Source organism: Macaca nemestrina, chromosome 9 (genome assembly GCF_043159975.1).
Source record: "Macaca nemestrina isolate mMacNem1 chromosome 9, mMacNem.hap1, whole genome shotgun sequence".
Classification (NCBI taxonomy): Eukaryota; Metazoa; Chordata; class Mammalia; order Primates; family Cercopithecidae; genus Macaca; species Macaca nemestrina.
In genome coordinates this window covers 68,982,365-69,008,107 of record NC_092133.1, presented here as the reverse complement: position 1 = coordinate 69,008,107, position 25,743 = coordinate 68,982,365, and the positions used below count along the sequence as shown (strand labels likewise).

Below are 25,743 nucleotides of genomic sequence, written 5' to 3'. Positions count from 1 at the left end.
GCTCTGTCACCCAGGCTGGAGTGCAGTGGTACGATCTTGGCTCACTGCAACCTCGGTCTCCTGGGTTCAAGCGAGTCTCCTGCCTCAGTCTCCTGAGTAGCTAGGACTGCAGGCGCCCGCCACCACACCCGGCTTATTTTTTATATTTTTAGTAGAGACAGGGTTTCACCGTGTCAGCCAGGATGGTCTGGATCTCGTGACCTCGTGATCCATCCGCCTCCGCCTTCCAAAGTGCTGGGATTACAGGCGAGAGCCCCCGCACCGGGCCTGAATTACATCATTTAAGAGTGGAAGCCTCACAGGCCCTCAGGTCAGGTCTATGTCCTGCTACTGCATGTACTGCATTACCTAGGGGTGTCAGCTGGGTTCCCTACCTGCAAATGAATAAAACAGTATCCATCCTAGAGTGGTTGTAGACAAACACTGGGTTGTATGTAAAGCTCCAGCACAGCGCCATGAACACAATCATTTATTGTACTTTGGTTAGTTGGGTCTGAGAAGAAATGGAGAATAGAGTTGATACTGCTTACTTCACAATTTACCCCAGGGATGGTTTTGTTGGCTTTGTTTCTATAAATTGCCTTTTCCACAGCTCTGCTACGTTAATTCTTGGGAAAAAAAAATATTGTTTGAAAGTTCTCTGGGACTGGCGTGGTGGGCTCACACTGGTAATCCCAGCACTTTGGGAAGCCGAGACGCAAGGATCGCCTGAGGTCAGGAGTTCAAGACCAGCCTGGCCAATATGGTGAAACCCCGTCTCTACTAAAAATACAAAAATTAGCCGGGCGTGGCGGGGCGCGCCTGTAATCCCAGCTACTCGGGAGGCTGAGGCAGAAGAATCACTTGAACCTGGGAGGAGGAGGTTGCAGTGAGCTGAGATCGCATCACTGCACTCCAGCCTGGGCCACAGTGCAAGACTCCGTCTCAAAACAAACGAACAACCAACCAATCAACCCCCTACCCCCTCCCCCCAAAAAACACACACTCTCTGGTATTATAGTCCTATTTCCATTCTATTTCCACAGCAGGGGCGAGAATCCTTTCCCATCCCATTTTTCTGATAAAAACACCTTCTTCAGCCGGGCGCAGTGGCTCACGCCTGTAATCCTCGCACTTTGGGAGGCTGAGGTGGGCGGATCACCTGAGGTCGGGCGTTCGAGACCACCGTGACCAACATGGAGAAACCCCGTCTCTACTAAAAATACAAATTAGCTGGGCGTGGTGGCGCAAGCCTGTAATCCCAGCTACTCAGCAGGCTGAGGCAGGAGAATCACTTGAACCCGGGAGGCGGAGGCTGCGGTGAGCCGAGATCGCTCCATTGCACTCCAGCCTGGGCATCAAAAGTGAAACTCTATCTCAAAAACAAAAACAAAAACCTTCTTCAAGGGAAAACATGTTTTTTTAGTGGCTTAGAGACTATAAACTCTGCAGTAATATTAGTCTGCAAATAAAACACCTGAAAAACCCATCCAGCAGAGGAAGTGGTGAGGGTTTCTAAATCCAAAAAAGGCTCAAGGTTATGAAACAGGAACATTTAACTCTGATAAAATTTTATCTCTGATAAAACGAAACGGAGTTGGAAAGAAACAATTTCCAACTCACTGTGGTCCAGTTTTCTTTTCACGAACTCCTTTTTGCTTAGCCAACACGAAAACGGGTACCGAGGAGGTGTCATGAGCCACAATAAATTTCTCAACAGATTCCTATGACCCTTGTGGAGGGGAAAAAAACCAGAAGAAATGCCCGACAACTTCTGGGAGGTCTCCAGCTTTCCCGCCTAAACGCGAGACGGGTAAGGGGGAGTGACCGGGCTAGGGCGGGGTCCGAGGCTGGGGCGTGGTGCGTTGATTTCCCCGCCCCTCCCCATTCCTTTTCGTCTGTGCCCCTCCCACACGCCTGTCGCCAAGATCCCGACAGGCCCAGCGGCTAGGAGAGTCACGTGAGGGTGGGCGGAGGAGGTGGAGGTTTGTCTCCGCTGTTTCATCTCTATGGCTGTCAGAGGTGGGCGGCTTTGACCGAGGAGCTGCTGGAGCTCGTGCTTGGACGCGTGAGTCTCGGACTCTGGAGGGTATGAGGAGACAGCAATTTAGGGAAGGCGAAGGGGAAGGGGGTTGGCGAGACAGCCTTAGGGAACTGGGCTCCGAGGCTGGCCGTTTGTCCGTCCCGGGCATCCGGCTACTTCTCGGGTCTGGCGGGATACCTGTCTCTCCCTGATGCGCTCAGTTTTGGTGCTGAGAGGAGTCCGTAGTCATGCTTGCCTCCCGTCCTCCACTTTTCTTCACCCCAACCCGTCCCTTCTCCCGTCCCGGGATAACTTCTCCCAGTGCCGGCTTCCCAACTTGGCGCCGACGCCCCCCTCCTCACGGGCGAGTGGGACACTCTAGTAGCCTTGACCGGCTGTCTTGGAATTTGTGAATGTGGTTGGAAGTGGGTGCGGGAGTTCACAGATGGATTTCTAATACGGAGAAATATTAACCACTGAATCGAAGTAAGTGGAAAATCAGTGAGGACTCAAAGGAGCAATGCAAAGTGCAGGTTACTCGGACTGTTCAGTTTTTATCTTTTCCAGCGCCTTCCCATTTTCATTACGTTCTCCCTGTTTTCTTTTCACCGCCCCATTCTGGCCGGCCATAGGCTGTTTTGAGAAAGAGCTAGATTTTATTGACTCTATGTGAATGTTAGGAGAAGAGTTGAAAACAAACTGTTCTTTAAGTTGACTTCTCTGTAATCTTATGGTTGATGGTTTCTTTACCTTCTCTTTACCATGCCTTAAAAAATACAGTGGCCATTAGTAAATATAAATAGAATAAATATCTTATAGCTAAGGGACTAGAGTAAAATATTTTATTCTCCCTGTGGTACCTTAGAAACGCCAATTTTCTTCCTATTTATCAGTAAATGTTTCTGTCGCACTTGTTTGGGTGGCTTTTTTGATATGCCTTTGTTTATATTAAAACATCCCTTTTGGGCATGTGGGGAAGTGATCTAGTAGTATTAAGAAAGGAGTTTGCATTTCATTAGGTGAAACAAGTTCGGTGTTGATAGCTGTAGGAGAGTTTAGGTTTCATTGGACCATATGACAATAATAAACGTCAGCATCTTGAGACAAAGGTGTTGGCCAGAATGACCCACCTACTGTGTTTCTGGTGTGGACAAGGTAAGGAGCTTTTTGAATGTTGCCTTATCCTAAAAACTTTAGAACCCATTGCCACTTTTCTGTAAGAAGGTGGCTTTTGCCTCCAGCTACTCTTTGTCCCCACCGTTGGTATGTCTCTGATTGTCTCTTCTACTTAAGAGCATCACTCTGGCTACCTAATGTATCAAGCAAGTGTCCCTGACATCTTCTAAGTGTCCTTACTGAGAGTCGTAAAACATAATATTAACAAAAAGTGAATATTCTGGAGTGGCTTGTGTGCCTGGGGAGAAAGGGAAAGAATGATAGAAACTAATAAAAGCTAATAAATGGAAGAGAACAAAAGTGTTTATTGCTCTCTTCCTTTATATTTACTATATTCAGTAGATTGTTTACATTCCTAAGAAGTGAATCTCCAGACTAACTTTCCTGTATTTAAGAATAAAACAGGCTGGGTGTGGTGTCTCAGGCCCATAATCCCAGGACTTTGGGAGGCCACGTGGATCCCTTGAATCCAGGAGTTTGAGACTAGGCTGGGCAACATGGCAAGACCGTCTCTACAAAAAAATTAACTGGGTGCACTGTAGTCCTGGCTACTTGGGAGGCTGAGACAGGAGGATGACTTGAGTCCTCGAGGTTGAGGCTGCAGTGAGCAGTGATCGTACCATTGTATTCCAGCTTGGGCAACAGAGCGATACCCTGTCTCTCAAAACAGCAACAACAAAAGAATAAAACGATATGAAATTTCTCCATAATGCAGTATTATGCAAAATAATTATAATTGAAATATTTAACTGACCAACTCCTTCAGATCTTATGCTATTCAGAGTTATAGGACTAATATAATTGATAAAGCTTTTTTAAACCCAATTTTGCCACTTTCAATCTTTAAAGTTAGCTTTATCTCTTGAGCCATTTTTACAATGGCTGCAGCACGTGCTGAACATTAACCATTTTTTCCATATACAATTGTTAAATGTATCCCTTTTAAAATGATAACCAGTTTTTAATTAATTAATTAAATAGAGATGGGGTTCAGCCATTTTGCCAAGGCTGGTCCTTTTGTTGGGGAGTGGGAAAGAAGTCTCACACTGTTGCCCAGGCTGGAGTGCAGTGGTGTGATCTCGGCTCACTGCAACCTCCGCCTCCCGGGTTCAAGCAATTCTCCTGCCTCAGCCTCCCAAGTAGCTGGGACTGCAGGCGAGGCACCACATTTGGCTAATTTTTTGTATTTTTAGTAGAGATGGAGTTTTATATGATGGCCAGGCTAGTCTCGAACTCCTGACCTCAGGTGATCCACCTGCCTCGGCCTCCCAAACTGCTGGGATTACAGGCCTGAGCCACCACACCTGGCCTGCCCAGGCTAGTCTTGGACTCCCAGACTCAAGTGATCCTCCCGCCTTGGCCTCGCAAAGTGCTGGGATTATACGTACAAGCCACTATGCCTAGCCACAAGAACCAGTTTTTTAAAAAAAGGTTTACTCAAACTGTTTTTTCCACTCATATTTTCCTTTTCTTTTCTTTTCTTTTTTCCTTTTCTTTTCTTTCTTTTCTTTTTCTCCCTTCCTCCCTTCCCCTTCCCTTTTCTTTTCTTGTCTTTTTTTTTTTTGAGATGGAGTCTCGCTCTGTCTTTCTTGTCTTTTCTTTTTTTTGAGACGGAGTCTCTCTCTGTCGCCCAGGCTGGAGTGCAGTGGCCGGATCTCAGCTCACTGCAAGCTCCGTCTCCCAGGTTTACGCCATTCTCCTGCCTCAGCCTCCCGAGTCACTGGGACTACAGGCGCCTGCCACCTCGCCCGGCTAGTTTTTTTGTATTTTTTTTAGTAGAGATGGGGTTTCACCGTGTTAGCCAGGATGGTCTCGATCTCCTGACCTCGTGATCCTCCCGTCTCGGCCTCCCAAAGTACTGGGATTACAGGCTTGAGCCACCGCGCCCGGCCCTTTCTTGTCTTTTTGACAGAGTTTCACTCTTGTTGCCCAGGCTACAATGCAGTGGTGTGATTTTGGCTCACTGCAACCTCTGCCTCCTGGGTTCAAGCGATTCTCCTGCCTCAGCCTCCCGAGTAGCTGGGATTACAGGAGTGCACCACCACACCTGGTTCAGTTTTGTATTTTTAGTAGATGGGGTTTTACTATGTTGGCTAGGCTGATCTCGAACCCATGAACTCAAGTGATCCGCCTGCCTCAGCCTTGCCAAGTGCTGGGGTTAGAGGTGTGAGCCACTGTACCTGGCCTCCCACTCATAATTTAAAAATGAAAATATTGTAATAGCTTTATTTTGTGCCAGAAGAAGAAGGTGATTGTTTTTAGATAGATATTCTATGTGCTTTGGTAAGTTATGAGAAAATTGTTAATACTTTTGAGATATTGAAATATGAATATCTGAGCATATTTGAGAAGAAAACATGGACAATATTTTTAAATGTTTTAAATTTCCTATTATAAAAGTAATATGCTTATTTTTGAAAAATGGAAACATTATGGAAAATACAATATTGAAAGTCAAAGTCCTAATTTATCTTTTCTCTTACTACCAGGTAACCCCTAGTTCCCTTTGCATATTTGGGATTCAGTGTGGAAAAGTAATTAAGGTTCTGGAGTCTGATTCCCTGGGAAAGATTGTAATACCAGCACTAGGCTTACTTCCTTCAACCTCAGAAACCCAAGAAGAAAGAGAACTTCCCTTTCTCTGCAGTTCCAGCACACCACTGTATGGTAGTTTCATTGACCTGACTTGGGTCTTTGCCCATCTTAGAGAGGCAGTCCCTGTGGCCAGAGTGATGGAATGCTTTGTGTGGCTAGGCTTGGAATTTGTCCCTATCCTGGAGTGGGAAGGAGAGGGATATAAGTTTGAAACCATTTGAATTAAGGGTGGGTGACAGATCCTAAAGAAAAATTGAGGTGATACTTTCTGGAGAAGAGAGTTTGGTTGCTGGATAGGCAAAAACAACAGATGTTCACTAAAATAATTTTCGTGGGTTTTTTTTTTTTTTTTTAAATTAAGAGAACTTGGGGCCGGGCGCGGTGGCTCATTCCTGTAATCCCAGCACTTTGGGAGGCCGAGGTGGGCAGATCACGAGGTCAGGAGATCGAGACCGTCCTGACTAACATGGTGAAACCCCATCTCTACTAAAAAAAAAAAAAAAAAAAAAAATTCAAAAAATTTAGCTGGGCGTCATGGCGGGCGCCTGTAGTCCCAGCTACTCCAGGGAGGCTGAGGCAGGAGAATGGCCTGAACCCAGGAGGCGGAGCTTGCAGTGAGCAGAGATCATGCCACTGCACTCCAGCCTGGGCGACAGAGCAAGACTCTGGCTCAAAAAATAAATAAATAAATAAAGAGAACTTGGCTTCCTTTTGCAATATAAAAAATTGTATTTACAGTTTACGTGTTGATTTTTTTCTGTTTTTAATGCTTATTATTATAATAACTTGGCCGGGCGCGGTGGCTCAAGCCTGTAATCCCAGCACTTTGGGAGGCCGAGATGGGCGGATCACAAGGTCAGGAGATCGAGACCATCCTGGCTAACACAGTGAAACCCCGTCTCTACTAAAAAATACAAAAAGCTAGCCGGGCGAGGTGGCGGGCGCCTGTAGCCCCAGCTACTCAGGAGGCTGAGGCAGGAGAATGGCGTAAATCTGGGAGGCGGAGCTTGCAGTGAGCCGAGATCCGGCCACTGCACTCCAGCCTGGGCGACAGAGCGAGACTCCGCCTCAAAAAAAAAAAAAAAAAAAAAAAAAAACTTAAAGAATTTGAAAAAATTTAAACTCTTCCAGTGTGTGTATCTGTACTGTTATTACATGTTTAGTACCTTTGGTCTGGAATATTCAGGTTTTATAACTTTAAATATATTATGTATTGGCCAGCTTGTTAAAATAAATTCTTGATATTTTTATTTCTGTGGGTGGGTGAACTTGATTAGTAACTGCAGTTAATACATAGTAAATAAAAATGTTTTAAATATTTAAATACATGTTGTGGATATGATTAAATGCTTGGTTCTTTTCATTATTTTATGTTTAAACTGTTAGTATAGAAACCACTTAATTTTTAAAAAATTATTATTATTTTTTGAGGTGGAGTTTTACACTTGTCGCCTAGGCTGAAGTGCAATGGCGCGTTCTTGGCTCACTGCAACCTCTGCATCTTGGGTTCAAGCAATTCTCCTGCCTTAGCCTCCCGAGTAGCTGGGATTACAGGTGCCTGCCACCACAGCCGGCTATTCTTTTTTTTTGTATTTTAAGTAGAGATGGGGTTTCACCATATTGGCCAGGCTGGTCTGAAATTCCTGACCTCAGGTGATCTGCCAGCCAAAGTGCTGGGATTACAGGTGTGAGCCACTGCACCAATCCAAAACCACTTTATTTTGAACATGGTATGTAAAATAAATTACCATAATTATAACTAATTGCTGTTACTGGGTGTTAACTTTAAAACTACAGTTAACATTAGTTTTGTATCTTTATGCCTTATTCTGATGGTTCATCGTTAAAACAATTTTTTTCTGTAGAAACGGGGTCTCACTATGTTGCCCAGGCTGGTCTCAATCTCCTGGGCTCAAGCATTCCGCCTGCCTTGGCCTCCCAAAATATGGGGATTACAGACATGAGCCACCATACCTGGCCAGTCTTGCTTTAAGAGCACGATAGAGTGGATACCTGTAAATAAGATACCTGTGGGTAGGCCGGGCGCGGTGGCTCAAGCCTGTAATCCCAGCACTTTGGAAGGCCGAGGCGGGCGGATCACAAGGTCAGGAGATCGAGACCACAGTGAAACCCCGTCTCTACTAAAAATACAAAAAAATTAGCCGGGCGCGGTGGCGGGCGCCTGTAGTCCCAGCTACTCAGGAGGCTGAGGCAGGAGAATGGCGGGAACCCGGGAGGCGGAGCTTGCAGTGAGCCGAGATCGCGCCACTGCACTCCAGCCTGGGCAACAGCGTGAGACTCTGTCTCAAAAAAAAAAAAAAAAAAATAAGATACCTGTGGGTAAAACAGATAACAGAATGTTAGTTGAAAAAATAAAAAAAAAGGTAGCTGTGGAATTGTACAACCGTGAGAAGTGATTGACATTAAATATAATTAATAACCTGGCATTGAAAAGTTAAATATTGCCACATCGTGGGAGAGGTGTTTTAGTTCTGTTTATGAGGCAAGAAATGGCTAGAAGTAGACTCATCTTTTTTTCCTCAAACTAACAGGGCGATCAATTTTTTGCAGATCATAAATGTTTCCTAGACTAATATTAAGTTCAAGATGGGTTTTACTATGAGAAAATTGAAACTTTAGTGTAGTATTTGAGAAAGATATCACATCAGTTAAGTATACAAATAGTGCTTGCATTTCTCTTCAAAGTGATTTAATGTTGCTTATTTAAAACTTGAAATGCTTGGCCAGTAGCAGTGGCTCATGCCTGTAATCCCAGTACTTTGGGAGGCTGAGGCAGGAGAATAGCTTGAGGTCAGGAGTTCGAATCCAGCCTGAGCAACATGGGGAAACCTTGTCTCTACTAAAAATACAAAAAATTAGCCAGACGTGGTGGCACACTCCTGTAATCCCAGCTACTTGGGAGGCTGAGGCATGAGAATTGCCTGAACCCGGGAGGCAGAAGTTGCGGTGAGCCAAGATGGCACCACTGTATACCAGCCTGGGCGACAGAGTGAGACTCCATCTCAAAAACAACAAAATCTTAAAGTGCCTATTCTAATAACCTTGCTTGGACAGTTAATTTGGATTTGGTGTCTGTTATAAGCAAAAATTATAATTTATATTTTGCTTTTTAAAGTTTGTTCTTTGAGTATGGGAATTAGCAAGCTGTTTTTTTCCTTTTTTAAAAAAAAGTAAACATGAATACTTTGCCTACCATCCTAATAAGATTGAGTCAGCACTGTAATATGGCACAAAAGAGTATTAGAATCTAGCTCTAATTTATCCTCCTCCCCTTTCTACTCGTTTTCCCATGTTCTAGTCAGAATGAGACACTTTTTGCTCCCCCTGTTCGCCATGTCTTTTTGTGTCTTTATGCCTTTACATAGGCTATTTGTGGTACTTGGAATGCCTCTCCACCATTCTGCCATCTCCCAACTGGTGAGCTGCTGTTCATCGTTAAACTAGGTTAATGAATTATTGTTCAGTATGTAGAAACTCCCTCTACCCTCAGGTGGTTATTTTCCTTGTTGGTTCGCATAATTTACTTTATCTGTTTAAAGTAGTCTTCTTACTTTGTGGAGCAATTGTATGTATTGTCTATTACATTGAGTGATTCTTGATGCCAGAAACTGGGTCTTATTCATCATCGTATACCGAGTACACAACAGAGTCTTTGTCAAATGTATAAGCTCAGAGCATGTTTGGTGAATAAATGAGTAAATAAGATATATCATCTGTTTTATTTATTTATTGTTTCGAGACGGAGTCTTGCTCTGTTGCCCAGGCTGGAGTGCAGTGGCGCAATCTCGGCTCACTGCAAACTCCGCCTCCCGGGTTCACACCATTCTCCTGCCTCACCCTCCTGAGTAGCTGGGACTACAGGTGCCTGCGACCACGCCCGGCTAATTTTTTTGTATTTTTAGTAGAGACGGGGTTTCACCACGTTAGCCAGAATGGTCTCGATCTCCTGACCTTGTGATCTGCCTGCCTCAGCCTCCCAAAGAGCTGGGATTACAGGCATGAGCCACCGGGCCTGGCTGATATTTCATCTTTTTTAAAAGTCAGAATAGACAAAGGATATAATCCAACAAAGTAAGTCTGTACTTTGTAACCTTTATCAGTCTAATATATTTAGAGAATTTACCTGGACACATCTAGAAAATTCCATCCACATATTCTACAACATATCAACAAACAGATTTCTAATATGTATCGAGACATTGAAAGGAGAGATGAAAATATGTTCTGTTCTTCAAGGATCTTACAGCCTAGTGGGGAAAACGGACAGATGAACAGATAATTACAATTTAGATTTAAGCTCATTAAAAATAAAGAAAATAAAAAATTCAGTTTCTCTTAGTTTTACTAGACATATTTCAGATGCCCAGTACTCACATATGGCTAGTGGCTATTGTATTGAACAGCACAGATACAAAATATTTCTGTCATCGCAACCTGTTCTACTTGACAAGAGCTGTGGTAGCACATTATAATTAAACGAATCTGCATTCTCTAGTTAGAGATGATAGTTAATTTCATTTCAACCAAGTTTCTTGTGCTTTTTCAATTAAAATTCACTTTTAGATTTGAAAATTGTATTTTTTTAAATTTTAAGCAGATTTTATTGTAATATATTTCAAATAAAGTAGCATTATTTTTTTCAGGTCTTTGACCTGCAATAGCGTTTAAATTAAGCAATCTTAGAATTTGATTTTCAATGTAAGCATTGATGTTGTCTGATACTCTATGCTAATAAGTCCTGAGATGGTACTGAAGCATAATGGTTAAGTGCAATTCCATTGGGAGGCAGGGCAGTGGCACACACCTGTAATGTCAGCTATTCTGGAGGCTGAGGTGGGAGGATTGCTTGACCCCAGGAATTCAAGACCAGCCTGGGCCACATAATGAGACCTCATTTCAAAAAAATAATAAAGAGGCCGGGCGCGGTGGCTCAAGCCTGTAATCCCAGCACTTTGGGAGGCCGAGACGGGCGGATCACGAGGTCAGGAGATCGAGACCATCCTGGCTAACACGGAGAAACCCCGTCTCTACTAAAAAAAAATACAAAAAACTAGCCGGGCGAGGTGGCGAGCGCCTGTAGTCCCAGCTACTCGGGAGGCTGAGGCAGGAGAATGGCGCAAACCCGGGAGGCGGAGCTTGCAGTGAGCTGAGATCCAGCCACTGCACTCCAGCCTGGGCGACAGAGCCAGACTCCGTCTTAAAAAAAAAAAAAAAAAAAAAAAAAAATAATAATAATAATAATAAAGATACACAATTGTTTTTAGAAAATAGAGTGTTTGTGATCAGAGAAACCTGCCTTTGCCGTGCTATAACCTTAGGCAAACTGGTAGTTGTGTTTTTTTTTTTTGGAGACGGAGTCTGGCTCTGTTGACCAGGCTGGAGTGCAGTGGCGTGATCTCAGCTCACTGCAGCCTCCGTCTCCTGGACTCAAGCGATTCTCCTGCGTCAGCCTCCCTAGTAGCTGGGATTACAGACATGTGCCACCACTCCTGGCTAATTTTTGTATTTTTAGTAGAGACGGGGTTTTACCATGTTGGCCAGGCCGGTCTCTAACTCCTGACCTCAAGTGCTCTGCCTGCCCCGGCCTCTCAAAGTGCTAGGATTACAGGTGTGAGCCACTGCGGCCAGCCTTGGCAAACTTTTTAACAGCTTCGAGCTTTGCTGGTTTTTTGTTGTTTTGAGTTGGAGTCTCACGCTGTCACCCAGGCTGGAGTGTAGTGGTGTGACCACAGTTTACTGCATCTTCAAACTCCTGGGCTCAAGCAGTCCTTACACCTCAGCCTCCTGAGTAGCTAGGACTATAGGTAAGTGCCATCACACTTGGCTAATTTTTAACTTTTTTGTAGAGACTCGGTCTTAATATGTTGCACAGGCTGGTTTCAAACTCCTGGCCTTAAGTGACCCTGCTGCCTCGGCCTCCCAAAGTTCTGGGATTACAGGTGTCAGCCCCCATGCCCAGCAAGCTTTGGTGTTCTTATCAGTGAAATGGGAGTAATAATAATATTTACCCCAAAGGATTACTGAGGACTAAATAAGGTAATGGATATCAGGTACTTAGCATAGTACCCCTCACAGAGTAGTGTCTATTAAATGCTAGCATTAAAAAGAGTTTAAACTATCAGTTGTTCAATTTTTTTTTAATTGAGGAAATTGGAGTATGGACTGGTGTTAGGTCATACTTAGGAATGGTTAAATTGGTTGAGTATAACTGACATGATTATGTCAAAAATCCATATTTTTGGAGAGACATAAGAAAATGTATAGCAGTGAAATGATACAATATTTGAGTTGCCTTAAAATATCAGAGAAAGAGATGAATAAAAGGGACAAAAAAAATTGGTCTTCCGTTTCTGGTGAAGTAGTAGTAGTAACAGGGACTAGGCTTACCTTCCTGCCTGAAACAGCTAAAAAAGCAGACAAAAATGTGTAAAACAGTGGTTGTCTAGATTTTGAGCATTGTGCAGCTAAGGAGAGTGATCCCTGAAAGATAGGAAAGAAATGAGATGAGGTCTATGATTGCTGTGGCTTGCTGCCTAGACAGTTTTCCAGCTGCACAACAGGGACAGGGAACCCAGGCAGAGCACAATAGTTTCCCTTAATTGAGGGAGTCTGGGGAGGCCAAAGCATCTGGAGTTTGCAGGGCAGAAAACTGGAGATAGCTGCAGAGAGGGAGAACTTCAGAGAACTGCCGAGGATCCCTCTCGAGTATTCGGCTGAGAACTGATCAGTGGATATATGTGAGGAAACTTTCTGAGGCGAGGAAGGTAATCACTTGAAAAGATCAGATAAAACAATACTTGCTGAATTAGGAATAGTGGTTTTTTTTTTTTTTCCACCAACCAGAGTGGAAACCATCTTACAGATCATTGTGTAGACTCTCTTTTTTTTTTTTTTGAGATGGAGTTTCGCTCTTGTTGCCTAGGTTGGAGTGCAATAGCGCGATCTCGGCTCACCACAACCTCTGCCTCCCAGGTTCAAGTGATTCTCCTGCCTCAGCCTCCCAAGTAGCTGGGATTACACGTGTGCACCACCACGCCCGGCTAATTTTGTATTTTTAGTAGAGATGGGGTTTCTATGTAGAGTCTCTTAAGGGTTTTGCCCTAATAGTGGGTAGCCTTGAACTAAATACTTCTCCAGCCCAGCCTAACAAAGCTTAAAAGCAAGACCTGAAAGGGCCAAAACTGTTCCCTACTAATTTAATCATGACCCAGAATAAAGCTCAAAAATAGTATTATAGGGATATGAGAAAGCACACAAGGTAAAATTCACAATGTCTGGCATCCAGTTGGAAATTACTAGGCATGCAAAGAAGTAGGAAAATGTGACTCATACTGATGAGAAAAAAAATTAGAAACCAAAACAGAAGTGACACAGATGATAGAATTAGTAAAGAGGGATTTAAAACAGTTAGCATATTCCATATGCTCAGGAAACTAGACTAAAGATTGAACTTTTTTTTTTTTTTTTTTTTGACGGAGTCTTGCTCTCTCGCCCAGGCTGGAGTGCAGTGGCGCAGTCTCGGCTCATTGCAAGCTCCGCCTTCCGGGTTCATGCCATTCTTCTGCCTCAGCTTCCCAAGTAGCTGGGACTACAGGTGCATGCTACCACACCCAGCTAATTTTTTGTAGTTTTAGTAGAGACGGGGTTTCACCATGTTAGCCAGGATGGTCTTGATCTCCTGACCTCGTGATCCACCCGCCTCATCCTCCCAAAGTGCTGGGATTACAGACGTGAGCCACCACACCTGGCCAAGATTGAACGTGTTAAATAGAGACATGAAAGGTATAAAAAGACTCAAACGGAACTTTCGGAGATGGAAACTATAATGTCTGAGATGAAAAATACATTTAATGGGATTAATGACTGATTAGACATCAGAGAAAAAAGCCTTAAGTCAAGACTCATGAAATATACAAAATAATCTATGTAGAATTCTTGCAAAAAATACTTAATTTGTGATCTAACTTTTAGATGTAACTTTCTGTTTACAGGAAAAAAAAGGGAATAGAGAAAGATTTAATACCGCACCACAAGTGTGCTGTGGTGCTGTTGTTCACACCTGTAATCCCAGCACTTTGGGAGGCCAAGGCGTGAAGATTGCTTGAGTTTAGGAGTTCAAGACCAGCCAGGCCAAAGTGGTGAAACCCTGTCTCTACTAAAAATACAAAAATTAGCTGGGCATGGTGGCACATGCCTGTAATCCCAATTACTGGGGAAGCTGAGACACAAGTATCACTTGAGCCCAGGAGGCAGAGGTTGTAATGAGCCAAGATCATGCCACTGCATTCTAGCCTGGGCAACAGAGTGGGACTCCGTCTCAAAAAAACACAAAGAAACAAAACCACACCACAAGGAAGCCATCAGACAAATCCACAATGTGAAAAATGCTGCAATATATTTGCCCTTTTCTCTTCAGAAATTAGGGTTGTGCTGTGATTGTACAACATGGTGAGTGTATATGCTACTGAATTGTATGCTTAAAAGTGGTCAAAATGGTCAATTTTCTGTTATGTATATTTTAGCACAGCTTAAAGATTTGCCATTTTAATAATTTTTAAGTGTACAGTGGCATTAAGTACATTCACATTGTTATGCAACCATCACTAGCATTCATTTCCAAAACTATTTCCCAAACTGAAACTCCATACTCATGAAACGCTCATTCCTCATTTCCCTGTCCCTGAAACCTCTGGCATCCATCATTGTAGTTTCTGTCTCTATGATTTGACTATGCTAGGTGTTTCATGTAAGTGAAATCACGAAGTATTTGTCTTTTTTTTTTATTGGTTTGTTTCTCTTAGCATAGTATCCTTCAGGTTCATCTATGTTGTAGCATATGCTAGAATTTCCTTTTGAAGGTTAAATGACATGATGAAATCTTGCCATAATTAAGAAAAAAAAAGGCTGAATAATATTCCTTGTATGTATGTGTCACATTTTACTTATCCATTCGTCCATCGATGGACACTTGGGTTGCTTCCGCCATTTGGCTATTGTGCACAATGCTGCTTTGAGCATGGCTGTACAAATATCTATTCAGGTCCCTCCTTTCAATTCCTTTGGAAATATACCGAGAAGTGGAATTGCTGGATCATATGATAATTCTATGTTTAATTTTTTGAGGAGCTGCCATACTTTTTCTGTAGTGCCTGCACTATTTTATATTCCTATCAGCAGGGTACAAGGGTTTCAGTTTCTACACATCCTTGTCAACACTTGTTTTCTGTTTTTTTTTTTTTTAATTTAGATAATAGCCATTTGAATGAGTATGGGTAAATTTTATATTATGTGTTTTTTGTTGTTGTTGTTGTTGTTTTTTTTGGGACAGAGTTTTGCTCTTGTTGCCCAGGCTGGAGTGCAATGGCGCAATCTTGGGTCACTGCAACCTCTACCTCCTAGTTCAAGCGATTCTCCTGCCTCAGTCTCCCAAATAGCCGGGACAGGCGCCCGCCACCACGCCCGGCTACTTTTTTTGTATTTTTAGTTGAGACGGGGGTTTCGCCGTATTGGCCAGGCTGGTCTTGAACTCCTGACCTCAGGTGGATCCCCCCGCCTCAGCCAAAGTGCTGGGATTACAGGCGTGAACCACTGCGCCCAGCCTATTAGGTGTATTTTAACACAACAAAAACTAAAGTTGTTAGGGGAGAAAAGGGTTATGTGTGAGGAACTCTTCTAGATTAAGAGAGACTGTCTAGAGAAAACCAAAGATAATGTGTCATATTTGTATGGATCCTTGTTTGAAAAATCAGCTGTAAATTTTGGGGAAGTTTCTATGTGTTCTAGTATTGGAAGATATTAGGTAATTATCAATTTGAATAAATTTGATAATGTAGTTATGTAGCAGAAAATATTGTAGTTGTGTAGGAGAATATAGGGTACAGCCAGGTGTGGTGGCTCACGCTCATAATCCCAGAGCTTTAGGAAGCTGAGGTGGGAGGATCACTTGAGGCCGGGAGTTGGAGACCAGCCTGGACGACATAGTGGGTCCTCAGCTCTACAAAAAATAAAAAAAAAAATTATCCAGGCGTGTTGTCACATCCCTGTAGTTCCTAGCCACTTGGGAGGCTAAGGCAGGAGGACTACTTAAACCTAGGCTTTTGAGGCTGCAGTGTGCTATGAGCATGCCACTGCACTATAGCCTGAGTGACAGAGCAAAACCCTGTCTCTAAAAAAAAAATAAAAATAAAAAAAATTAGAGGTAAAATGTTTCTCCTAATGATGTCTGTAATTTACTTTGAAATGATTCAACATAAAAAATAGTTTGTTGAATAGCTATATAGATAAATGGATGAAGCAAGTATATCAAGATGTTAATTGTTGAATTTAAGTAATGCACATATGGTGTTCATAATAGTAGTCTTTGAAATTTCCTGCATGTTTGAAAGTTTTAAAATAAGCTATAAAGGTTTGATGTTAATATTTTTTTCTGAAAAACAGGTCATTTAAACAACTTGCTTTTATTTTTATAAATAATTACTTTCAATCTTTAATATTTCTAGTTTTTCTTTATATTATAGATTTTGTCTTATAGATACTGCATCTTTTCTCTCTCTCTTTTTTATTCTTTGTATGTAATTCGTATGCATTTTAGGAAGTGAATTTTGTGTCATCTTCACCAGTGGAGTATGCATTCTTCTTCATGTATATCCCAACTTTTTTTTTTGAGACAGAGTCTCACTCTGTCACCCAGGCTAAAGTACCATGGTGCAATCATAATTCACTGCAGCTTCAAACTCCTAGGCACAAAGAGTCCTCCTGCCTCAGCCTCCTGAGTAGCTATGACTACATGCATATGCCACCTTGCCTGGCTAATTTTTTTAAATTGTTTTTTGTGAGACAGGGTCTTGCTATCTTGCCCAGGGTGGTTAGGAACTCCTGGCCTCAAGTGATTCTTCTGCCTCAGCCACCAAAGCTCTGGGATTATAGGCATAAGCCACTAAACCTGGCTATATTCCACCCTTTTGAAAGAGTAATTCGACTGTCAAAGCCTTGGCATAACTCCCATTACTCTTAGCCTAGAGGTTTTAATTTCATGCTCTATAGGAAAATGGCTCCTAACTCATTAATAATTTCCTTTTCAACTGCATGTTTTCTTTAGGCTCAGATGAAAGTCTGGTCAGCTCCTGAAATACTTTGTGTACTGTGTGAAGATTCACGAAGAGTCTTTTTTTTTTTTTTTTGGTTAAGAAAATAGATGGCAGACTCTAGTGTTATTGTGGGAAATCTGGAGTTCTATAAATTAAACATTTTAGCCTTATGAGTCTGGGATTTTATTTAATTCTTTAAGCCTATTTACTAGTTGATTTTCCCAATATTAAGCACATACACAGATTTTTTTCTGTAGCATAGTTTGATAGACGATGAGGAAAGGAGTTACCAAATCTGGTTTCGGTTTCCAATTTCGCTGTTATCTAGCTTTGTGATTTTTTGTTTGTTTGTTTTTTGGTTGGTTGGTTTTTAAGAGATAAGGTTTCACTGTGTTGCTCAGGCAGGAGTGCAGTGGCTATTCACAGTCACTGTGTAGCACTGTAGCTTCAAACTCCTGGCCTCAAGTGATCCATCTGCCTCATTTTCCCAAGCAGCCGAGACTATAGGAACACACCGCAGTGCCCAGAGAGCTTTATGACAGTGATGGAGTTGCTTATCACCTCCCTGGACTGTTCCCTCTCATACTGAAATTTTGAAAAATGTTAAGGACTCTTTCAGCTCTAATATTCTAATATATCACTCCTTTAGTCTGTTATTTTCAGTGTTTGAGAGTATTGGGGTAGAACATATATCTCTCGTTAAAACTGGGTTTTTTTCTTTCTTTCTTTTCACTTTTATCTTATTTCTTTTTTTTTTTTTTTTTTTTTTTTGAGACGGAGTCTTGCTCTGTCACCCAGGCTGGAGTGCAGTGGCGCGATCTCGGCTCACTGCAAGCTCCGCCTCCCGGGTTCACGCCATTCTCCTGCCTCAGCCTCCCGAGTAGCTGGGACTACAGGCGCCCACAACCGCGCCCGGCTAATTTTTTGTATTTTTAGTAGAGACGGGGTTTCACCGTGGTCTCGATCTCCTGACCTTGTGATCCGCCCGCCTCGGCCTCCCAAAGTGCTGGGATTACAGGCGTGAGCCACCGTGCCCGGCCTTATCTTATTTCTTAACGCAGGGCTTTCTTTTTAGTTTTTTTTTTTTTTGAGATGGAGTCACTGCAATCTCTGCTGCCCAGGTTCAAGCAATTCTCCTGCCTCAGCCTCCCGAGTAGCTGTGGTTACAGGCACGCACCATCACACCCAGCTAATTTTTGGATTTTTAGTGGAGACGGGGTTTTGCCATGTTTGCCAGGGTGGTCTCGAACTCCTAATCTCAGGTGATCTGCCCACCTCAGCCTCCCAAAGTGCTGGGATTACAGGTGTGAGCAACCACACCTGGCCTGTTTTTTTTTAAACAACAAAAATCTTAGATTTTAATCCAGTTACTTGCCTACTTTTTTGTGGCAGCAGGAAGTTTTTCTTTGTACTGATAAGCATGTTTATTACAGTTTTTCCTTTGGCTAGTAAAATAGAAATATGAGGTAAAGTAATGTATCATGTTGTACTACATAGTCTCCATTTGTCCCTCTGTATTCACCTTCGCCACTCAGCTTTATGCTCTAAGAGGTTGCCTTTTATAAGCTACATCCATAAACTCTTTTCCTTTTGTTATCCAATAGGGTTTAGTGAAGACAGCAGGTGGGAGGACAGTGATGTCTGGGTGTGTATTTCCCTGGCTCCCTCCTTGTCAGTGGTAATAGTTGTATTCCTCTGCTGAAGGCCACACAGCTTCTGTCAGCTGTTTCCCAAAGCTGTAACTACAGTTGACTGAGTTCTGGTAATTCCAGTATTACCTTCCCTGGCCCACTAAGGCCTACTGTCTTTCCATTCTTTATGTTCAGAGTGCTTTACTATCTCTTGTTGGTTTTGGTTAACTCTGCTTGTGTCTTTGCAAACAGTCTTTTTAGTAAATTCTCTCTAATTACACCATCCTTGGCAGTTTTTGTTCTCTTAAAATTTTAAATATCGGATAAATGATGAATCAGTTGCCATATTCCACATAATTTGGACTAGATACATTTTTCTTTAAAAAAAGTGTCATAAAATATATATAACATAAAATTTACTTTTTTAACTGGTTTGTTTTTTTTTTTTGAGAGAGTATGTCACTCTGTTACTTATGCTGGAGTACAGTGGTGTGATCATAACTCACTGTAGTCTCAATCTCCTGGACTCAAGTGATCCCTCTGCCTCAGCTTCCTGAGTAGCTGGGACTATTATAGGTGTGTACCACCATGCCAAAGCAGTTTTAAAAATTTTTGTAGGGATGGAGTCTCACTGTGTTGCCTAAGCTGGTCTTAAACTCCTGACCTCCAGTGATCCCACGTTGACCTCCCAAAGCATGGGGATTATAGATGTGAGCCATCATGCCTGGCGTGACCACTTTTTAATGTATACTTCATTGTCATTAAATACATTCAACATGTCATGCAACCATTGCCACTATCCATTTTCAGAACTTTGTCATAATCTCTAAACAGAAACTCTGAACCCTTTAAACAATAACTTCCCATTTTCCCTCTTCCAAGCTCTTGGTAACCATTAATCTACCTTCTGTCTCTGAATTTTTACTATTTTAGGTACCTCATATAAGTCGAATCATAAGGTATTTGTTCTTTTGAGTCTATCCATATTGTACCATATGCCAGAATTTCCTTCCTTTTTAATGGCTGAATAATATTCCATTGTGTATACATACTGTTAAAACACTTTACACAAATTAAATTTAACAGCTTATTTGTGCAAAGAATGATTTGTGAATTGGCCAGCCCTCAAAACCAGAATAGATTCAGAGCAACTCTAGGGCTGCTTCATGGTCATATAACATTCATAGACAGAAAACAGGAGTGAGGTCCAGAAATGGCTGGATTGGTTACAGCTAGAGTTTGCCTTATTTGAACTTGGTTTGAACAGTTGGGTGCCTGTGATTGGCTGAGACTTGGGTACTTGCTATAAGAGTAGGTCTGTTTATACATCGTTAGGTTACAGCTAAGTATGGAGAAACATTTAGGCCAACCTTAAAATATGTACGAAGGCAGCTTTAGGCCAAACTTAATTCGACTAACAATGGCTGCATTATTTTACATTCCCACCTACAATGCACAAAGGTCCCAATTTCTCCACATTTTCTCTGAAAAATATTCTAGTTTTTTGATAATAGATACTCTGTTCTGGGTGTGAATAATACCTCATTATGGTTTTAATTTGCTTTTGCCTAATGATTGATGATGTTGAGCATCTTTTCATGTGTTTATTGACCATTTGTACATCTTTGGAGAAATGTCTATTCAAGTCCTTTCCTCATTTTTTGAAAAGGATTCAAATGGTATTTAGGTTAGACAAAAAGAAGCATTTTGGCCAGGAGAGGTGGCTCACGCCTGTAATCCCAGCACTTCGGGCTGCCGACATGGGTGGATCACTTGAGGCTAAGAGTTTGAGACCAGCTGGCCAACATGGCGAAACTTTGTCTCCACTAAAAAAACTACAAAAATTAGCTGGATGTGGTGGCACATGCCTGTAATCCTAGCTACTTGGGAGGCTGAAGCAGGAGAATTGCTTGAATCCAGGAGGTGGAGGTTGCAGTGAGCTGAGATCGCACCACTGCACTCCAGCTTGGGTGACAGGGTGAGACACCCTGTCTCAAAAAAAAAAAAAAAAAAAAAAAGCCTTTTCTTTGATTAGAACAGTATAAAGGAAAAAACAATCTGTATAAGAAAAACAAAATTTTCACCTCTCTTTACTCTCACTCATAACACGCAGTCACTCAGCACTTCACTGCCTACACGAGATGTGTGGATTATTTCCCACACTAACCAATATCTGATACTAGTTGATTGTCCTACAGTTCAGTTCAATTCTTGTACTAACTAGAGTTAGTGTAGACCCCCCACAGGTTAAGGATTGGGTCTCACTAAACTGTTCCCCCTTAGATGCTGATCACATGCAGTAGGCTCCCAAGTTACCCACTTCTGTCCAACCTCACTGTGAACTGGAGATTCCCAAAACCTCCTTCTTGGGTTTGGTCATTTGCTACAGCAGCTCACAGGACTCAAGAAAGCACTTTACTTACTATACCTTGCTTATCTTTTTTTTTGAGATGGAGTTTCGCTCTTGTTGCCCAGGCTGGAGTGCAGTGGTGCGATCTTGGCTCACCGCAACCTCTGCTTCCCAGAGTCAAGCGATTCCCCTGCCTCAGCCTCCGGAGTAGCTGAGACTACAGGTGCACCACCACGCCCGGATAATTTTTTGTATTTTAGTAGAGACGGGGTTTCACCAAGTTGGCCAGGATGGTCTCGATCTCCTGACCTCGTGATCCACCTGCCTTGGCCCCCCAAAGTGGTGGGATTACAGGCGTGAGCCACCACGCCCAACTCCTTTTTTTTTTTTTTTTTTTCCCTTTTGAAACAGTTTCACTCTTGTTGCCCAGGCTGGAGTGTAATGGCGCGATTTCGGCTCACTCCAACGTCTGCCTACCGGGTTCAAGCTATTTTCATGCCTCAGCCTCCCGAGTAGCTGCGATTATAGGCTTGTGCCACGATGCCTGGCTAATTTTTGTATTTTTAGAAGAGGCAGGGTTTCACCATGTTGGCCAGGCTGGTCTCGAACTCCTGACCTCCTCTCATCCGCCCACATTGACCTCCCAAACTATTGGGATTGTAGGCGTGAGCCACCGTGACCGGCCTATAACTTGCATATCTTAAAAGGATAAAACTAAGAAACAGCCAGATGTAAGAGTTGCATAGGGCAAGGTATAGGGGAAGGTTATATATGCCAGGCTCCTTATACCTTCATGAGTTCCCCAGCCTGGAAGCTGTTGGAATGGTCCTTTTAGGTTTTTATGGAGACCTCATTATGTAGGCAAGATTGATTAAGTCGTTGGCCAGGATAATGTGCTCAGTCTTCAGTCTCTCTCTTTTCCCTGGAGGCCAGGACTGAAATCCCACCCAGACTGAAAGTACCAACTTTCTAATCACATGGTTGGTTGCACAGAAAATCAGCCCTCCTCCTGGGACTATTTTGAAGCCCCCATCCCCACCATCAGTAATCTCATTAGGACAGAAAAAGACACATCACTTCAGAGATTTCAAAGGTTTTAGGTGCTGCCAGGAAATGGAATGAAGACCTACATATATGTATATTTCTTATTATAAATCACAGTATTACAAATAGCAAGGATAGGTAAGTTCATGATTAAGTCTTTTTTTTTTTTGAGACGGAGTCTGGCTCTGTCGCCCGGGCTGGAGTACAGTGGCCAGATCTCAGCTCACTGCAAGCTCCGCTTCCCGGGTTTACGCCATTCTCCCGCCTCAGCCTCCTGAGTAGCTGGGACTACAGGCGCCCACCACCTCGCCCGGCTAGTTTTTTGTATTTTTTTTTTTAGTAGAGACGGGGTTTCACCGTGTTAGCCAGGATGGTCTCGATCTCCTGACCTCGTGATCCGCCCGTCTCGGCCTCCCAAAGTGCTGGGATTACAGGCTTGAGCCACCGCGCCCGGCCCATGATTAAGTCTTACTTAAAAAAATTAGTTTTTGAGATGTCGTTTCACTCTTGTTGCCCAGGCTGGAGTGCAGTGGCGCGATCTCAGCAACCTCTGCCTCCCGGGTTCAAGAGATTCTCCTGCCTCAGCTTCCCGAGTAGCTGGAATTACAGACGTCCACCACCACGCCCAGCAAATTTTTTTGTATTTTCAGTAGAGATGGGGTTTCACTGTGTTGGCCAGGCTGGTCTTGAACTCCTGACCTCAGGTGATCCACCCACCTTGGCCTTCCAGAGTGCTGGGATTACAGGCATGAGCCACTGTGCCCGGCCTTACTTTTTAATTTTAATTAAATATTTGCATTAAAGGGAAGATATTTAGGTTTAAATAGTTATGTAACATTTTAGTGAAATTTCTTTCTTTTTTTTTTTTTTGAGATGGAGTCTCACTCTGTTGTCTAGGCTGGAGTGAGGTGGCGCAATCTTGGCTCACTGCAACCTCCACCTACCAGGTTCAAGCAATTCTCCTGCCTCAGCCTCCTGAGTAGTTGGGACTACAGGCATGCACCACCACGCCCAGCTAATTTTTAAATTTTTAGTAGAGACAGAGTTTCACCATGTTGACCAGGCTGGTCTTGAACTCCTGACCTCAGGTGATCCACCCACGTTGACCTCCTAAAGTTCTGGGATTACAGGTGTAAGTCACCATGCCCGACCAGTGAAAATTATATTACTTAAAATAATACAGTAGTTCCACGATATCTGTGAGGATTGGTTCCAGGACCCCCTCGGATACCAAAATCCACAGATGCTCAAGTCATTTAGATAAAATTGTGTAGTATTTGCATATAACCTGTGCACATCCTCCTATATACTTTAAATCATCTCTAAACTACTCATATATATTACAGTGTAACTGTTAGGTAAATAATTTAAATTATCATCACCATCAGCAGTATTCTCTTATATTACCTTTCAAACTATCACAGAGCAAACCCCACAGTTGGGATTCAGCCCAGGAGGCCATGTGGATTCTTGGCTTTGCCCAAGAAAGAATTCAAGAGCAAGCGTAGAGTAAAGTGAGCAAGTTTATTAAGAAAGTAAAGGGATAAATGAGTGACTACTTCATAGGCAGAGCAGCCCTCATGGGCTGCTGGCTGGTTTTATTCATGATTATTTCTTGATTATATGCTAACTATAGGGTGGATTATTTATGAGTTTTCTAGGGAACTGGGTGGGAAATTCCTGGAATTGAGAGTTCTTCCCCCTTTCTGGCCATATAGGGTAACTTCCAGACATTGCTGTGGCAGTCATAAACTGTCGTGATGCTGGTGGGAGTTCCTTTTAGCATGCTAATGTGTTATAATTGGCGTATAATGAGCAGTGAGGATGATGGTAGCTTATTTTCATTGTCATCTTGGTTTTGGTGGGGTTTGGCTGGTTCTTTACTGCATCCTGTTTTATTAGCGGGGTCTTTGTGATCTGTATCTTGTGAAACCAGTCCTGCCAAACTTCTCAAAACAAATATTTATTCATAATTTGCTGCATGTTAGGCATTGTACTCAGCATTTTACAAGTATTATTTCATTTAATTCTCATTATGGTCATTTGCGATAGTGTAATCATCTACACTATGGAAGCACAGAGTTGCCACGTCAGGAATAAAACATACTTCTGATTGACTGCAAAATTGATGGCCAATAAGAGGTCAAGTTGGTTATGATCTGGTATCTGGAAATGATTAGCTATATTACCTAGAGTAAGATACTTAACTTTCTGAGCCTCAGCTTATTGAAACAGAACAAAACAAAATCTAACAACAGCAGAACATATTTATGTATATGTTCAGTAGCACTTTCATTTGTGATCTTCTAATTTTGCTTTAAGTCCCAAAGTTTAAGACAGCATCTTCAAGTAAGCAAGGGAGATTCTTCTTAAAAAGTACTTGAGCAATTAGAAATTGAAATAAAGGTTTAAAAAAAAAAAAAGGCAGAAGACCGGGTGCGGTGGCTCACGCCTGTAATCCCAGCACTTTGGGAGGCCGAGGAGGGCGGATCACCTGAGGTCGGGAGTTCGAGACCAGCCTGGCCAACATGGAGAAACCTTGTCTCTACTAAAAATACAAAATTAGCCAGGCGTGATGGTGCGTACCTGTAATCCCAGCTACTCGGGAGGCTGAGGCAGGAGAATTGCTTGAACCCAGGAGGTGGAGGTTGCAGTGAGCTGAGATCGCACCATTGTACTCCAGCCTGGACAATAAGAGCAAAACTCCATCTCAGAAAACAAAACAAAACAAAACAAAACAAAGGCAGGAAAGTATCCTGTGAAATACTGTTGTCAAGCCATGAACCTAGGTTTGTTTCTAGAGAGAATATAAATATAGAGAGATTGTTATAAAATATTATCTATAAAGATGTTTGTTGCTTTGAATGCTAAAAAAGTTCTGTGGAATTTTTATGTATATAGGAAGAGATTTTCTTTAGCAGATGTATGTGTGTATATGTATGTGTGTATAAAATCCTTACAGATTGACCCATACTACTAATTAGTTATTTGCTATTAAATGAGACTATAATATGTCATCAACTCAGAGTGTTGAATTTCTGCCACAGAATTGTTGTTACACTTTAATACAGATGTCCTATTTTCCTTGATTGGAAATTGAGTATAGTGTGTAAACCAAAAATAAAATTCTAAGCACCCCCCAACCATCTGAATGGTCCTCTCCTCTTAGCCAAGGGCATTCCGAAGTTAACCTGAAAAAACAGTTCAAGCCATCTTGGGAAGCAGGGGTTGGACATGCCTTGTTATACCCTCCGCACTTTTGGAATTCAGGAAAAGCCAACCAGCCTTAACATCAAGACTCACCTTAAGTCTGTTAAGAAACATTTACAATCTATTCTCTCTTAAGCTTGCTACCTGGGGGCTTCATCAGCATGATAAAACTTGGTCTCCTTCCTAACCCAGACATTCCTTTCTATTGATTTCCAGGTCTATTTTTTTTTTTTTTTTTTTTTTTTTTTGAGAGGGAGTCTCACGCTGTTGCCCAGGCTGGAGTACAGTGGTGTGATCTTGGTTCACTGCAACCTCTGCCTCCTGGGTTCAAGCGATTCTCCTGCCTCAGCCTCCCAAGTAGCTGGGACTACAGGTGTGTGCCAACACACCTGGGTAATTGTTTTTTGTATTTTTAGTAGGGACAGGATTTCATCATGTTGGCTAGGCTGGTCTCAAACTCCTGACCTCAAGTGATCTGCCCACCTCAGCCCCTCAAAGTGCTGGGCTGAGCTACTGCACTCGGCCGATTTCCAGGTCTTTAGATGATAACTTAACTCTTTCAACCAACTGCCAATCAGAAAAACTTTAAATCTACCTGTAACCTGGAAGCCCCTGTTTTGAGTTGTC

General features: G+C 42.5%; 1 protein-coding gene and 1 long non-coding RNA gene across 6 annotated transcripts in view; one reads left to right on the top strand and one right to left on the bottom strand.

Moving 5' to 3' along the window:
- The window catches only part of LOC139356014 (uncharacterized), a 34,667-nt gene extending 32,787 nt beyond the window's left edge, over nt 1-1,880 (bottom strand). For all 3 annotated transcript variants that reach the window (XR_011607361.1, XR_011607362.1, XR_011607363.1), the window contains exons 1-2: nt 1,603-1,880; nt 375-493 (exon numbers count right to left, since the gene is read on the bottom strand). This is a non-coding gene — a long non-coding RNA (uncharacterized lncRNA). The remainder of the gene's footprint in view (nt 1-374; nt 494-1,602) is intronic.
- A 37-nt stretch (nt 1,881-1,917) lies between these two features.
- Nucleotides 1,918-25,743, top strand: part of LOC105466042 (mitochondrial calcium uptake 1) — a 262,886-nt gene continuing 239,060 nt past the window's right edge. For 2 of the 3 annotated variants that reach the window (XM_011714873.2, XM_011714868.2), the window contains exon 1: nt 1,918-2,047. The gene's annotated coding sequence lies outside the window, so the exon portion shown is untranslated. Of the gene's footprint in view, nt 2,069-25,743 lie in introns of all 3 variants that reach the window. The other variant, XM_011714869.3, reaches the window with a different exon arrangement.